We start from the raw sequence: 17,848 nt of genomic DNA, 5'->3' as shown, positions 1-17,848 counted from the left end.
GTCAGAAGAAAAGTCAATCAAGGGAGGAAGAATGGCCGCACCAGAACTGTCTTAAGGGGCACCCCAGGGAGGCATAGCTCACAAAAGTTCAAGTGGAAACCAGGCTTAGATATATCTTCAGCTTATGTGATGGATGGCAGTGTTGCTGCTTCACCTAAATTTAAATCCCCCATGATAACATCTTGAACGCTTTGTGGAAAGAAGGCATTTTAGATGGGCTCTCTTCATTTATTTTTTGCACAATAATTTTCTATCCCCACTGCAATACCTGGGCTTTAAGTCACCTGCACGACCATGTTGCTTTCAGCAAGTTCAGAACCTCTTTGCCGCTCAAAGTCTCCCAACTGCCACTTGGGGTAACAACACCTACTTCATGAGGTTGTTATGAGGGCTAAATGAATTAATATTTATAAAATGGTTTGAACTGTGCCTGGCATGTAGCAAGATTCATATGTTTGTTGAATAAAAATAAGTAGATAAAAAGTCTTAGAAAGGAAAACACAGATTTATTTGCACAAATCCTCTTTATGTTTTCTTGCATTACACCAAAATTCCTCATCTTGGTCTTCAATTTGTTTCTGAGGGAAGAGATCTGGAAAAGCAAGGATAGCCTTTTGGCTCAGCCCACTTTGGGGCAATAGAATTTTCTGCCTGAACCCATCTGAGCCAGGTGCGTTTACTATAGGGAACACATCCACCTGCAGAACTCAAATATCAGGGTGAGGCCAGAAGGAAAGGTGTAGTTGGAAAGCCAGGAAATTCTATTTTTTTTTTTAACATGGAGCCAAGAGACTAATTTCTTTAGTAGAAATATTATGCACTTTGGCCGGGCGCAGTGGCTCATGCCTGTAATCCCAGCACTTTGAGAGGCCGAGGTGAGTGGATCACCTGAGGTCAGGAGTTTGAGACCAGTCTGGCCAATATGGTGAAACCCCTTCTCTACTAAAAATACAAAAATTATCCAGGCACGGTGGCTTGTGCCTGTAATCCTAGCTACTCAGGAGGCTGAGGCGGGAGAATCACTTGAACCCAGGAGGTGGAGTTTGCAGAGAGCTGAGATCGCACCACTGCACTCCAGCCTGGGTGACAGAGCAACACTCTGTCTCAAAAAAACAAAAACAGAAAGAGATATATTATGCACTTTGTAATAGAAGAAAATATATGTAAGATATCTGCTATGCACTACTTAATACTCATTTAATATTTATAACCACCTAGGAAAGTAGTTATTGACTCTGTTTCACAGATGAGGAAACTTTAACCGGGAGAGGTTAGGTCACTTGCCAAAAATCACACAACAACTGGTTAGAGGCAGACACTGAGTTTGCACTGAAGTTTGACTTCATTCCAAAGCCTTTTGTGGACTCCCTAAAGCTGGTTACAGAGCATGTGCTACAGGCATGCTACCAGAAGACAGAAGGAATTTCAACCCGGCAGGGCAGGGACCCAGCCTGAGGTTTTCTTAGGACACCAAGGTTTCCTTAGGAAAAGCAAGCTGGTCTGGTTCTGTAAGCATATTGCAAAACTCTCCATTGCTGAGTCATTGCATCAGCGTCCTGGAGGCTGGAAGGGAGCTCCCTAAAGCTACCTGGTCCTCCCCAGCTTCAGAAAGCCCAATGCCAAATAGAGGTGATACTGACAGCAAGCAGTCTCCCTGTTTAAAAAGACCACAGTCAGTCCTGCAAACTAAAAAACTTTTCTCAAGGATTGTGCTTTGTAAGTGGCACAAAAAGATGATTCTGGGCAAGAGACCCAGAAGACCCTGTGACAAATGGAAACAATGCCACTCTCAGATCTTCTACTGAGCTGAGGGATGAGCCACAGAATCTCTTTTCCTTTTTTTTTTTTTTTTTTTTTTTTTTGGAGATGGAGTCTTGTTCTGCCACCTAGGCTGGAGGGCAGTGGTGCAATCTTGGCTCACTGCAACCTCCACCTCTCAGGTTCAAGTGATTCTCCTGCCTCAGCCTCCCGAGTAGCTGGGATTACAGGTGCCCACCACCACGCCCAGCTAATTTTTCTATTTTTAGTAGAGATGGGGTTTTGCCATGTTGGCCAGACTGGTTTTGAACTCCTTAACTCAGGTGATCCACCCGCCTTGGCCTCCCAAAGTACTGGGATTACACAGGTGAGCCACTGAGCCCAGCCCACAATCCCTTTTCAATTCAAATCCACTTTGCTAGAAAATCTTCATTCCTCCCGACTTCCTGCAGGATGAAATCTCACCTTGGTTTGGGGTTTGAAATCTCATTTTCCCCTCTAGACTGTGAGCTCATTGAGCCTAGAACTTGTTATAATTATCTTGGAATCCCCCACATCTATCACTGTGCCTGGCACATGATCAATGCCCAGCAAATGCTTGGCAAAAGAAGAATTAATCAAGGGAGGAAGACTAGTCTCACCAGAACTGTCTTAAGGGGGACCCCCGTGAGGCACAGCTCACCCTCCCACTAAACTTAGCTAAAACTCTCCTTGTTCCTGCCAGCTGGGTTTGCTGTCTGTATCTGGGGCATACCTAGGCCCAGATCAGGCTCAACACTTTTGTTCACACCAGCCCCTTTCTCCTTCATTCTAACTACCCCAACCTGAAGTAGCTTTTCCTCTTTCTGACCAGTTCCAGCTGTCCTCAGATTTATTAGGCAATAAATCGTATACTCCTGATATGCCCTCTGACAGCAATTCTACTGTTGTCTCGGGCTGTTCTATAAATCCTTTATTGTTAAGGTTTCACGTGCTCACATCTTGCCTGTTCAAATAGATTATCAGATACTAGAGGGCAAGTGCCCTGTATAATCTATCACTGCATTTCCACACTAGCCTCTGTAGTGCCTGACACCTAGTAGATCTCAACCAACATTTCTAGGTTTATTTTGAAGATGGGCCAACTCTCTTTGCTCCCATCTTTCTGTTTTTACCAAGAGTGTCCTGAACAGACGAAAAATAATTTGGTGGCAATTTTCTGTCAGAACATATTTGAAATTTAACATTTCTGAGAATCTCTGCTCTCTCATTGGAAATGAAGGAAACAAACATTTGCTGAGGGCCTACTATGTGCCAGGCACTGTGATAGGCTCTTACATACACAGCTAGAAGAAATTGAGCCAATAAGACCCAGGAAGGTTCCTGTCTCAGCCCATTTTCTGCTGCTGTAACACAATACCACAGACTGGGAAATTTATAAAGAACAGAAACGTATTTCTTACAGTTCCAGAGGCTGGGAACTCCAAGATCAAGGCGCTGGCTGGTTCAGTTGCCTGGTGAGGGCTGCGTCCTCCAGAGAGGAGGAACATCCAGTCCTCACATGGTGGAAGGCAGAAGGGTCAATCAGACAAATGCTATATGAAGTCTCTTTTATAAGGGTCTTAGTCCCATTCAGCTGGGAGGAGCCCTCATGACCTAATTACCTCTTAAAGGCCCCACCTCTTTTTTTTTTTTTTTTGAGGCGGAGTGTCGCTCTGTCGCCCAGGCTGGAGTGCAGTGGCACCATCTTGGCTCACTGCAAGCTCCGTCTCCTGGGTTCACACCATTCTCCTGCCTCAGCCTCCCAAGTAGCTGAGACCACAGACGCCCGCCACCACACCCAGCTAATTTTTTTGTATTTTTTTGGTAGAGATGGGGTTTCACTGTGTTAGCCAGGATAGTCTCGATCTCCTGACCTCGTGATCCACCCACCTCGGCCTCCCAAAGTGCTGGGATTACAGGCCTGAGCCACTGCACCTGGCCAAAGGGCCCCATCTCTTAATACTATCACCTGAATTTTGGGGCGGTCACATTCAATCCATAACAATCCCTAAAACCCTGGACCCAATGTCTCCAATATCCTCAAAAAACAAAAATAACAACAAAACACCTTTCTGGATGGTTTCTATCCATGAACAGCTGCAGAAAGCTGATGGGGACAAAAAAAAACAAAGAGGGAAACCAGCTTAATTAATCCTGCTGCTGTTGCTGCTGCTCCCACCATAAGATATAGTAAAAATTGAAAGCGGGACACAGATCTGTCAACACATTCTTCTGATGTCACAAGTAGGCACTTTTATGCTCAGGACAAGCAGGCCATCCCAATGGAATGCAGCCTGGTGCCTTATTTCCAGCAGTTACCCTCATCACTGCAGAACTGCGGGTATCCCATGACTGGGCCAGGGAGGCCTGGGTCTTGTGGTCAGGAGCCACTGCTGTCAATCCACATCCTAAAAGGATTTCTTCTCTCTCAGGTCCTGCCTGCAGATCCCAGGATGTACCGGGTCAAGGTAGGATTTTAACAGTAGCCTTTTTTAAGTTCCCGAGATGATTTTAATGTGTGGCCAGAGTTTTTGCCTCTGAGCTTTGTTTCTGACCTCCTGGAATGCCAGAATGAAGATTCTTAGTTCTGTCCATCACCCCATCCCTGAGCCTTGATCAACCCTGACCCGAAGCAACCCCACTCCTCCCTGAACATAGCCCCCAGGCATCAGGGAAGGCAATGGATTACTAACATTCTGCTCCTCTATACTCCTTCCTCTTCCCCTCTTTTATCTGAAGTGCAGGCCCCTCCTCTCCAGGAGCCTTTTCCTGCACACCCTCAGTCCCCTGCACCTTCACTGTTGGCAACAGTTATGATCCAGCACCTGGCCAGCACACGCTCACCCATTACCTGGTGGTGGAATACAGCCACTCACATGGTCATACTTTGTCTCCTCCCAGAAATCACAGACTCCTCGGAGATAAGAACCATTCTTTGTACCTCTTTATGCTTTAATAGTGACGAACATGGAATGCTGTGCACACAGTAGACATAAGAGGCACTTAAATGTTGATGGGAGGAAGAGAGGGAAGGAAACAAGGAAGGATACATTCTTATTCAACATCTCTCATGAAGCTAGTGGTGAAACAATGAACAAATAAATAAAAGATAAAATAATTTCCAGAGAGTGGTATGTGTATTTAAAAATTAATAAATCAGCATAAGGAAATGGGCAATGGATGAATGAATGTATGAACTTATCAAATTTCTGGTAAATGCAAACAACACAAATATTTAAGTTATGCCCACCTAGGATTTTTCCCACCAGATGTATAGAGCTAGAGGGAGCCACTAAATGTTTAAATTAGTTTGTGAGAGCTGTTATAACAAAATACCATAGACTGGGTGGCTTAAACAACAGAAATTTACTGTCTTACAGTTCAGGAGGCTAGAATTCTGATATCAAACTGTCAGCAGTGTTGCTTCCTTCTAAGGATTGAGGGAAGTATTTGTTCCAGATCTCTCTTCTTGGCTTGTAGACGTCCATCTCTTCCCTGTCTTATTACATTGTCTCCCTTCTATGTGTGTCTCTGTATTCAAATTTCCCCTTTTTTTTATAAGGACACCAGTCATATTGGATTAGGGCTCTGATATGGCTTGGCTCTGTGTCCCCACTCAAATTTCATCCCTGGTTGTAATCCCCATAATCGCCATGTGTTGAGGGAGGGACCTGGTGGGAGGTGATTGTATCATGGGGGTAGTTTCCCCCATGCTGTTCTCATGATAGTGAGTGAGTTCTCATGAGATTGATGGTTTTATAACTGTTTGACAGTTCCTCCTTCAGATTTGCTTTTTCTCACACACACACCTGCTGCCATGTAAGACATGCCTGCTTCCTCTTCCACCATGACTATAAGTTTCCTGAGGCCTCCCCAACCATGTAGAACTGTGAGTCAATTAAACCTCCTTTGTTTAAAATTGCCTAGTCTCAGGTATTTCTTTATAGTAGTGTGAGACTGGACTAATACAGTAAACTGGTATCAGGAGTGGGGCACTGCTATAAAGATAACCTGAAAATGTAGAAGCAACTTTGGAACTGGGTAACAGGCAGAAGTTGGAGCAGTTTGGAGGACTCAGAAGGCAGGAAAATGTGGGAAAGTTTGGAACTTCCTAGAGATTTGTTGAATGACTTTGACCAAAATGCTGATAATGATGTGAACAATGAAGTCCAGACTGAGGTGGTCTCAGATGGTTATGAGAAACTTCTTGGGAACTGGAGCAAAGGTCACTCTTGCTATGCTTTAGCAAAGAGACTGGCAGCATTCACCCCTGTGCTAGAGATCTGTGGAACTTTGAACTTGAGAGAGATGATCTGAAATTGGAACATATGTTTAAAAGAGAAGCAGAGCATGAAAGTTTGGAAATTTTGCAGCCTGACAATGTGACAGAAAAGAAAACCCATTTTCTGAGAAGTTCAAGCCAGCTGCAGAAAGTTGCATATATAATGAGGAAGGAAATATTAATTCCCAAGACAATGGGGAAAATGTCTCCAGGGCATGTCAGAGAACTCTGCACCAGCCCCTCTCATCACAGGCCTGGAGGCCTAGGAGGACGAAATGTTTTCATGGGCCTGGCCCAGGGCCCTGCTGCTTTGTGGAGCCTTGGAACTTGGTGCCCTGCATCCCAGCCACTCCAGTTCCAGCTGTGGCTAAAAAGGGCCAAGGTACAGTTCAGGCTGTGGCCTCAGAGGATGCAAGCCCCAAGCCTTGGCTTCCATATAGTGTTGGGTCTGTGGGTGCATGGAAGTCAAGAATTAAGGCTTGAGAACCTCTGCTTAGATTTCAGAGGATTTAGGGAAATGCCTGGATGTCCAGGCAAAAATTTGCTGCAGGGGCAGAGCCCCCATGGAGAACCTCTGCTAGGGCAGTGCAAAAGAGAAATGTGGGGTTGGAGCCCCCAGAGTCCCCACTGAGGCACTGTCTGGTGGAGCTGTGAGAAGAGGGACACTGTCCTCCAGATCCCAGAATGGTAGATCTACTGACAGCTTGCACCATATGCCTGGAAAAGCTACAGGCACTCAATACCAGCCATGAAAGCAGCCAGGCTGGGGGGCTGCACTCTGCAAAGCTAGCCCATGAAGGAGCTGCCCAAGGCCATGGAAGCCCACTCCTTGCATTAGCATATCCCAGATGTGAGACATGGAGTTAAAGGGGATCATTTTGAAGCTTTAAGATTTAATGACTGCCCCACTGGGTTTTGGACTTGCATGGGGCCTGTAGCCCCTTTGTTTTAGCCCATTTCTCCTGTTGGGAATGGGAGCATTTATTCAATGCCTGTACCCCCATTGTATCTAGGCAGTAACTAATTTGCTTTTGATTTTACAGGCTCATAGGCAGAAGGGACTTGCCTTGTCTCAGATGAGACTTTGGACTTGGACTTTTGGGTTAATGCTGGAATGAGTTAAGACTTTGGGGGACTGTTGGGAAGGCATGATTGGTTTTGAAATATAAAAAGGATATGAGATTTGGAAGGGACCGGGGCAGAATGATATGGTTTGGCTCTGTGTCCCCACCCAAACCTCATCTTGAATTGCAATCCCCGTAATACCCATGTGTTGAGGTAGTGACCTGGTGGGAGGTGATTGGATCATGGGGGCTGTTTCCCCCATGCTATTCTTGTGATAGTGAGTGAGTTCTCAAGAGATCTGATGGTTTTATACGTGTTTGACAGTTTCTCCTTCAGATTTTCTCTCTCTGTCTCTTTCTCTGTCTCTCTCTGTCTCTCTGCTGCCATGTAAGACATACTTGTTTCCCCTTCTGCCATGATTGTAAGTTTTCTGAGGGCTCCCCAGCCATGCAGAACTGTGAGTCAATTAAACCTCCTTTGTTTATAAATTACCCAGTTTGGGGTATTTCTTATAGCAGTGTGAGAATGGACTAATACAGACCCACACTAATGCCCTCACTTTAACATGATTATCTCTGTAAAGAACCTGTCTCCAAGTGAAGTCACATTCTGAGGTACTGGGGATTAAGACATCAACATACTAATTTTTGGAGGGGCATAATTCAACCCATAACAGTATCCAAACCAAGTTTTCACCTTTCTATCATGATCCACAGATTATTCAGGGTTTGACACTTAAAGATTCCTTTACTCAGTTGTAAGTTCCTTGAGGGCAGGAACCCTGCTGTTGTTCACTCCTATGTTTTAAATAATAGTGACTGGTACGTGAAAGATGCTTCATCAATGTCACATTGAATTCACTTTTGTCCAAGAAAACTCAGGGCAGTGGGTGAAGTCATTTAACCCAAGAAGCTAAGAAAGGTTCATAGCCTGCAGCAATTCCTGGAACTCTCTGAGTCAAAGGAAATTATGTTTCCATGACACAGAATCTGACTCTGGATTTCTTAATTAGGGGTATTTGCATGATGAGAGGAGACTTGTTTCTGAATAGTCATTGCCCTCCTCCTCTCAAATTAATGGCCATTGCTTCTGACATCCGAATGATCTCTACAGCAACTACACGAGTCAGAGAGAGAAGGTTTGGCTCTCAGGAGGGAACACGAAAGAGGGAAGCCTCTTAAGACGTGCTGGAGAAAAGGTGACCTCACAGCTCAACCTCTCAGTTACCAAATGCAACAGAAACAACAAAATATCTTTTGACTGAAGGTCTTCTCACCTCAAAATATGTTGCCAGTTCCCTTCCAGCTGCTCAGTAAAGGTACCCACAGTCCCACACTAGTTGTGCCCCCGCCCTCAGTCCCTGAACCAACCGTGAGCAGCTCAGTGCCCAATCACCTTGAGAGAAGCCACCCTGGGTGTGAGAGCTATAGGCTGTCACCACCATGCTGACATACATTCTTTGAAACACTGAGGTCCACGATGTGCTCTTATTGCCTCCTAAAGACTTCAGATACAGTGTCTCAACCTACCTATCCTGAATTCTCTAAAGGAAGTATTCAGAAACACCTGATATGCTTCCCATGTCATCTTACATCACTAAAAATGTTGAACAAAGATCTCAGCAAAGGCTTTATCAGAGTCGGCAGTATTCTTGAGATCTACCTATTTAGTTAATTAGGAATGAGAAATTTGGCTAGTGCCTACATGGTGGCTCACACCTATAATTCCAGCACTTCGGAAGAGAGAGGCAGACGGATTGCTTGAGCTCAGAAATTCCAGACCAGCCTGGGCAACATGGCAAAATCCTGTATCTACAAAAAATTAACTGGGCATAGTGGTGCATGCCTGTAGTCCCAGCTACTTAGGAGGCTGAGGTGGGAGAATAAATTGAGTCCAGGAGGTGAAGGTTGCAGTGAGCAGAGATCGCACCACTGCACTCCAACCTGGGTGACTCTCAAAAAACAAAAACAAAAACAAACAAACAAACAATGAGAAGTTAGCCAGGCATGCAGACTCATGTCTACAATCCCAGCTACTTGGAAGGCAGAGTTATGAGGATCACCTGAGGCCAGGAGTTTGAGACCATCCTGAACAACATAATAAGACCCTGTCTCAAAAAAAAAAAAAAAAAAAAAAAAAAAAGTTTTATAGTTAAGCAGGAAAAGGTTCCCATGCTTTCTTTTCTGCCAGCTGGCACCCAACATCAGGTGTCCATCAGATTGAGCACCAAGCAGCCTGTCCAGTCCTCCAGATTAGGCACCAACCAAAACCCTACCAATTATTTTTAAAAGATCACACACAAATTGAGGCACATCAACCAGAATTCTAGACAATAATAAAAACGAAGAGGACCTTTGTCTCACACTGCTGTAAAAAGGCTGCTGAAGAACCACAATGCAGCTGAAAATGGTTAAGAGCAATTAAGGGCCTTTAATAGTGTCTCTAAGGGAAAAACAGAGAGATGGCCAAGACCAAATCCTTGAACTACAGCTTCCCGAGGGAGCGCCAGGAGAGGACTCTTGCAGCAAATGCACACTGCTTATGATGACAGGATTTGAGACCTTTGCTCCAGGAAGTTGGGTTGGACTATGTGAGAACTGGGAGGATGGTTTTTGCCCCCTTGTCCTAAGACTTAGATTCATGTTTCTCAAATGAGGAAAATATTTTCAGGGATCTACAAGATTTTCCTGAGAAATTTGGGAAATTTGGATTTTATTTTAATGATAATATAAAAATATGTCTTGGCTTGTTCTGAATCATCTGTATGACTGCCTTAGAACACTCCATGAAATTTTGGTGTCTGAGGTTGTGTTTGAGAATGTTTTCCCAACAAATGAAGCTCAAATGACGTCAAAGCCTGCTGTGTAAGTGACAATTTTGAAATGATTTTGAATGTAAGAAAGTGGTGGGAGAATTGAATCATCACATGGCAAGAGGTAAATGTGAAAGACTGTCATTTCCAAAATTGAGCACAGCAATATTCCTGGTCCTATAAGCTCTTCTAGAATCTTGTCACTATCCCATTAAGAGATGACATCTATATTTCTTCCCCTTCAACCTGGATGGGCCTTGGTGATTGCCTCAACAAATCATGTGGTAGAAGTGATGCCTCATGACTCTTCAGGCTTGGTTTTTAAAAAGATAGGGCAGCTGGGCGCGGTGGCTCACGCCTGTAATCCCTGCACTTTGGGAGGCTGAGGTGGGCGGATCACAAGGTCAAGAGATAGAGACAATCTGGCCAACATGGTAAAACCCCATCTCTACTAAAAATACAAAAAAATTAGCTGGGCATGGTGGTGCACACCTGTAGTCCCAGTTACTCGGGAGGCAGAGGCAGAAGAATTGTTTGAACCCGGGAGGCAGAGGTTGCAGTGAGCCACGAATGCGCCACTGCACTCCAGCCTGGTGACAGAGCGAGACTCTCCCCCCCCAAAAAAAAGGATAGGGCTTCTGCTTGGCTCTCTCTAAACACTTGTCCTTATACAGCTCTATGTTGTACAGAAGATTGAGCCCCATGGAGAGACCAGATAAAGAAGTGTTCTGACTGGAAGACCCAGGTAAGGTCCCAGACAGCAGCCAGTGTCAACTGCCAAGGATGTGAGTGAGCAAGCTTTTAGATCAGGGGTTGGCAGATTTTGAACTGAGGGCCAAATCTAGCCTGCTGCCTGTTTTTATAAGTAAAGTTTTATTGGACTACAGCTATGTCCATTTACTTGTCTATGGCTGCTCTTGTACTACAATGGCAGAATGTATTAACAACGGGGACTACACGGCCCACAAAGCTGAAAATCATTTACTATATGGCCCTTTACAGAAAATGTTTACTGACCTCTGCAAGAGATGATTTCAGCTTCTAGTCTTTGAGCCACCCCAGGTAAGGTCTAGTGGAGTAGAGACAAGCTATCCCCAGCAAGCTCTGCCCAAATCACAGACTTGCGAGACACATGTTGTTTTAAACCATTCAGCTTTGGGGTGGCTTGTTTCATAGCAATCAAGATAGTTTTATAAGTACACTGAACTCAAGAGAACCTGAACATTGCTGGCAATTTCGTATTCAGATTCCATTGCTTAAAGCTTATCTTTGTATATATCAACTTGCAACAGTTCAAAATCATTTTGAAATGATTTTGAATGTAAGAAAGTGGTGGGAGAATTGAATCATCACATGGCAAGTGGTAAATGTGAAAGACTGTCATTTCCAAAAATGAGCACAGCAATATTCCTGGTCCTATAAGCTCTTCTAGAATCTTGTCACTATCCCATCAAGAGATGACATCTATATTTCTTCCCCTTCAACCTGTTGAGGCAATCACAAAGGCCCCAGCAAGTATAGTAGGTAATCACAATAAGGGGTTTCTCTCTTCCCAATTCTAACAAGAATTAGAGTAGATGCCCCTTTAATTCATATTTCAACAATACCACAATGTTACTCTTATCTCCAAGAAAAGATAATTTTACATTATTATCTAGTAATGCCTCATTAACATTGGCCTCCAAGAATTGCTTGCTGGCAATATTATGGCTAAGTATGTAGCCTGATTATCCTGCAGTGTCAAACAAATCTTTGATGTTACTAGTAACATTTTCTACAATATATGTGTGCAGTTATTCTCTGCGTTAAAATAATTGGAGCCAAAATGCAAACACAAATTAAATGTAGAAACCAGACCCAAAACTATTTCGATTATTAAATGCTTTTGGAAATTTTGTTTTAGCAAAACATTATCTCTCACACTAAACTGAATAATACAAGATTTTGTGGATTTTTAGATTTAGTTTGGTAATTTTATTTTATAATTGCATAAGTTGCAAATGGAGCCATAAGCTTAGCATCTTATATCTACTTTTACACATATGCGTATGTGTATGTAACATCAGAATACTCAGTAGAGCATGTCTATAATATATAATTTTTTTCCTTTAAAAGAGGCCTGTATAAGACACACAAGGACAAATTTGATTCCATTTATATAAGTTACCTAGATTTCAGACAGACAGAAAGTAGAATAGCAGTTACCAGGTAGTGGGGGGAGAGTGGAATGGAGAGTTAGTGTTTAATGAGTATGGAATCTCAATATGGGATGATGGAAAAAGTTCTGGAAATGAATAGTGGTGACGATTGTACAACAATGTAAATCTACTTATTGCCACTGAACTTTACACTTAAAAATGCTTCAAAAGGGTCAGGTGCAGTGGCTCGTGCCTGTAAGCCCAGCACTTTGAGAAGCTGAGGTGGTAGGATCCTTGAGCCCAGGAATTTGAGACCATCCTGGGCAACATAGGGAAACCCTGTCTCTACAAAAATAAAAAGTTAGCTGATTGTGGTCCCAGCTACTCAGGAGGCTGAGAGAGGAGGATCACCTGAGCCCAGGAGGTAGAGGCGGCAGTGAGCTATGATTGTATCACTGCACTCCAACTTGGGTGACAGAGTGAGACCTTGTCTAAAAAAAAAAAAAAAAAAAAAAAGCTTAAAAGGCTAAATTTTATGACATGTGTATTTTACCACAGTTTTTTTAAAGAGAGGATTGTATATAGTCCTAATATGAGAAATCCCAGAATAGGGCTAAGAGCAGCTGGCGGTTTTTCTAAAACTCTTTCCTTTGGGCCTAGCTGCTTAATCTGGACCTTTTGAGGTTTTAACACTCAGATGGTGAAAATAGCCCCTTTGGAAAAGGGAACCAAATAATTAGTGCCTAGGGAAAAGCCATCCCTCATTTAGACTCAGAGCAGTGTCAGCCTGAGCCACCCATACCTAGACTTTTGGTAAGGGGCCCCTATATAGTCCCTAGCATGAAAGGGAGGAAGGGATTCCAAAGAGAAGCCAGAAGATTGTGAAAGGAGGCGTCCTCCACCTAGTAGCCCAAACACTGAACATCTCTTGGCAGCTCAGAAGCTTCAGCTTTCATATATCTTCATTGTGGTTTTGTTCCATCCCCATGAGAACTCCTCCTTCTAGAAGAGGGGGATCTTTGAGCAACACTGGAGGCTGGTACTGTGCCAACGGGAAGCGGGGAGGCACAGTGAAGAAAGTGGGGTACTCAGAAGGGAGATTTGGAGGTAGGCATTGGAAAAAAAAAAAACACAGCACCTTTTAATTTCCATTTTGCTGACAAAGAAACTGACCCCAGAGAGATCAGCTAACTTGCCTAAATTGTCACACAGAGGTAGGCACTGTGGCTCACACCTGTAATCCCCGTGTTTGGGAAGCTGAGGCAGGAGGATCACTTGAGCCCAGGAGTTGGAGGCTTCTCTTAGCCATGCACTCCAGCCTGAGTGACAAAGCCAGATCCTGTCTGTAAAACTAAAAATTAAAATTAAATTGTCACACAGCTCATAAGAAGCCAAAATCAGAACTATGTCGGTCTGACTGTAAAATCCTTGATTGCAGAAATCCCATTTTGCCTCTGTGTTTTATTGATCTTGGCCTCCTGATTCTGGCTCTCACCTGCTCTGTAATGGCTCTGCTTTGGTACATGTCACCCTCCTTATCTGAAAACACCTTCTCACAGTCTGTAAGGAGCCCTGGGGCTCTCTCTATGTAATGTAAGAATTTGGCAAATAATAAGAGGCCCTGGAGAAGGAGCCCAGTATGAAAACTGAAACAGACCCTAACCAATGATCCCCTGTCAGGCACTAGCAGAAGACCATTCTCTGGCTCTCATGGTGCCACAGGAGCTACCACACATCACCGAGGAAGCACTGATAGGGGATTCCTTTCTTCAGAATGTTTAATTCAACATGCCGGTGCATCTAGGAACAAAGCCACTCTGTGATAAAATTAGCCTTGCTAAACACTCTTGCTAGCAAAATAGCCCCACAGCCCTTTCTAGCCACACTATCTGAAAATAGCTCTGAAAATAATGTCACGAGCAACTGCTATTTGCTTCTTCCCAGGAAAAGGTAAACAAGTAAAATCAAAGGCAGCTGCTCCTGCAGGGCCTCTTCCTGTATTTGTTCCTTGTCTTAGGGACAGCCCATCCCCACCCTATTCCTGCTCTTCCTGTTCTCCTGGTCCTTCCACCACACCTCTCCTCTCTCAAATTAGACATCAAGGCAACGTCAGTCATTCACATTCGTTTGAGTGACTCTTTACATTTTAGTATGAATTAATCTCTTGCAAAATACTGTCCATTTGACAGTTTCCTAGTTGGATCAGTCTTCTCCAGTAACCAAACTAAGGGGCTAGGAACTGGAGAGGACAGAGGCGTTTGTATAGGCCATAACAATTTCTTACCTGAAGAGACTACAGACGCCCAGAATGGAGCTCACACTTGTGGGTTTGTGCCACTAGATGGCAATTATGCCCCTTTGCAGCTGGCCATAGGCAACAGACCCACCCCTGCAGCACTGTGGTCTGACTTTGATCTCTCTCTGGTGCAGAGATCTTTGAGAAGCTCATAAACACCCCTTTCATTACAGCAGGCACCTCTTTATCTACTTTTAACTTTATTAGAAATACTTATAAAAATCACTCAGGGAAACATTAAAAGAAAAAAGAGAAAACCTTCATGCTGCAGGAGACGCTCCATCTGCCCAATCATGTATCTAATATTCAGCAAGCGCTGTTGCTTCTTTTCAGTCATCTTCCGTATGTCATGTGTTCTGAGAAATCTTGTTCCAGGGACTCCTCTTTGGAGCTGCTGTCTCTTCCTGGCCCTTCCCTGAGGAAAATGCTGAGTAGAAAATCCTTCCACGCCTCCTTCTCCACCTGGAAAAGTCCTACTCCCAGCCCACTCTTCTGAGAAGAGTTTCTAGAACCCTTCCCAAACCTCATTCTCCACCATCTTGCTAGGCACGTTCAATACAGATATTTGTCACAAACCTGTTAGAGAGTTAGCACGTCATTCCATCGTTATTTGCCCACATATGTCTTCCTTACTTGATAAAAAGAGTCTGGAGAGCAGGAGTAAGCTTCTGTTTATTTTATATTTTTATTTTTACTTTTTCTTTCTTCCCTTTTTTTTGAGTCAGGGTCTCACTCTATCGCTCAGGCTGGAATGCATGGTGCAGTCTTGGCTCACTGCAACCTCCACCTCCAGGGCTCAAGCTGTCCTCTCACCTCAGCCTCCTGAGTAGCTGGGACTACAGGCTCTCACCACCATACCCAGTTAGTTTTTTGATTATCTGTAGAGATGGTGGGCGGGGAGGGTCTCACTATGTTGCCTAGGCTGGTCTCAAACTCCTGGCCCCAGGTGATTCTCTCATCTCGGCCTCCCAAAGTGCTGGAAGTATAGTCATGAGCCACCTCGCCTGGCCTATTTATTTATTTCTGACGATCATAATACCCTGCGCAGTGAGCTGCCAGCTACTACCTGGATAGCCAATAGAGACTGAAGAGAAAAGAACCCTGTTACCTTCTCTAAGAATCCCAGCTCTCCAGAACTAACCCTTGTTCAGTCACTGAGCAATTTCACACCCTCTCTTCTACCCTATCCTAGGGCCTAAATGTTGAATCAGTCAGCATCACTGAGTGGGTGGGTGGGTGAGGGATGGGGTGTTATGAAGTGAGTACTTGAGACGTTATATATGCAATTGAGCAGAAATACCTAGGTGTCTGGGTTCCTCTTGAACACTAATCAGTTCCCTTATCTCTACTTGCTTACAAGGGGATGTCAAAGGCCAAGTGGATAAAGACTATTTCCATTTGTCTCAAAGGCACCTTCCCTTCCAGCTGCAGGAAAACTACATTCATAGAAGGGAATCTGAACTGTGGAGTGTTTTCCATCCACACTGCTGCCGTCAGAGTCTTGCCACTTGAAGTGTGATCCTCAGGCCAGCAGTTATTAGCATCACCTGGAAACCTGTTAGAAATGCAGAATCTCAGGCCCCACCCAGATCCGCTGAATCAGAATCTACATTTTTTTTTACAAAATCCCCAGATGACTCACAAGCACATTAAAGTGTGAGAAGACTGATCTAGAGCCTGCCCTGAAGCCATAGTATTTCATGCTGGTTGTGGTGTCTTTGGCAACTCTGGGATGTCCAGTCTGGTCCCAAAAGTCAGGATCTCAATGGGATTAGTGAAACTCTGCAGGCTTTAGGTTCAACAGAAAGCTCATTATTTGGCAATGTTGGGGCATTGAACAGCCCTGATACTTCTTCAAGATATTGGGAGTTAACCATTAAATCTCAATTGGTGAAAACCTGGAACCTAGACTAGGGTGTCTGTCAGGCTACCAGAAATTTCCTTTATATTAATCAAGCCAGGAATCCCTGGAGCCACCTGGAATAGCGTATAGACCAAGTAAAGACAAAAGTAAGGATTTCTCATAGGCTCTGCAGAAGCACTTTACTCTGCGTGGGGTTTTCTTGTTTTTGTTTTTTTGAGATGGAGTCTCGCTCTGTCACCTAGGTTGGAGTGCAGTGGCACGATCTCGGCTCACTGCAAGCTCCACCTCCTGGGTTCATGCCATTCTCCTGCCTCAGCCTCCCAAATAACTGGGACTACAGGCGCCTGCCACCATGCCCGGCTAATTTTTTGTATTTTTAGTACAGATGGAGTTTCATCGTGTTAGCCAGGATGGTCTCGATCTCTTGACCTCGTGATCCACCCACCTCAGCCTCCCAAAGTGCTGGGATTACAGACGTGAGCCACCGTGCCCAGCCGGGATTTTTTTAATGAATGCATCAGACAAATCTGAGAATCAGTAAGCTACTTGGGATGGGGGTGGGGGAGTCATGTGACCTGGGGGCCATCTACAACCTTGGCTTACCTAAATGCTATTCATGAAGTCTGAAGAGGCTCCTGAGGTTAAACCATGGTAAACTCCAGAAATCCTTGACAGGGCAGTAGGCCTAGAAAGAATGGCCTGGGCCTGACCTCAGCCGCACTCTACTTTCTTTAGAGACAAGGACTCAGTCTTTCACCCAGGCTGGAGTGCAGTGGCACAATCACGGCTCACTGCAGCCTTGAAATACTGGCCTCAGGTGATCCTCCCCATCTCAGCCTCCCAAGTAGCTGGGATTACAGGCATGTGCCACCATACCCAGCTCATTTGCTTTCTTTACATGTTCTCAAGCCTTCCCGAGGTCAGATAAGTTATGGATCAGAGCAGAGCATGCTCTCAGGAATGATAGGAATACAGTCCACCTGGGAAAGGAGCCCATGTCATTCATGAAACGGTACTGATTGCCTGGGTCTGCACCAAAGTTCATCCCTGGTAGATGAACATCCACAGGGCAAGACAGCAGGTGACAGCTGGGAGTTAGGCCACCACAGAGCCAGCTTAATGTGAGGGAATCTTCTGAGGCCTAAAAGGGCAGTATGTGGTGTCCAGGATCCCCTAGTTGGTGCTTGAAACTAAAGCCAGAACTGGGGCTCAAGAACTCAAGAGTCAGAGGATGAGCTCTTGTGCTAATACAGCCCCAAGAAACACAAAGTCAGGCAAAAAATGAGGTGTGCTTTCTTAGATTTTAATATGGATTTGAAGGAGAAATGGAAGAAAGTGCGATCCAAGGAGACGAGGATGGAATTGAACTGGACTAAAGACCTATTCTGTCTACAAGCTGATTTTACCCTAAGCTGACTCTGATGTCTAGAGAGCTTGTATCATTCAGTTTTCTCTTTTATCTTTCCTTGGTGCACAGGTAGTGACTGCTCATCTCCCATCTCCCTGTTCAGGTCCTGATAGAACCTTTTCTTCCTCTGTCTCCAAACACATTGACTTTTCCTACCAGAAACTGAAGGGGGCCTCATGTAGAATCTGTCATTGACTCATGAAG

Source organism: Rhinopithecus roxellana, chromosome 1 (assembly GCF_007565055.1).
Source record: "Rhinopithecus roxellana isolate Shanxi Qingling chromosome 1, ASM756505v1, whole genome shotgun sequence".
Lineage (NCBI taxonomy): Eukaryota > Metazoa > Chordata > Mammalia > Primates > Cercopithecidae > Rhinopithecus > Rhinopithecus roxellana.
This window is presented reverse-complemented; position numbering follows the sequence as displayed.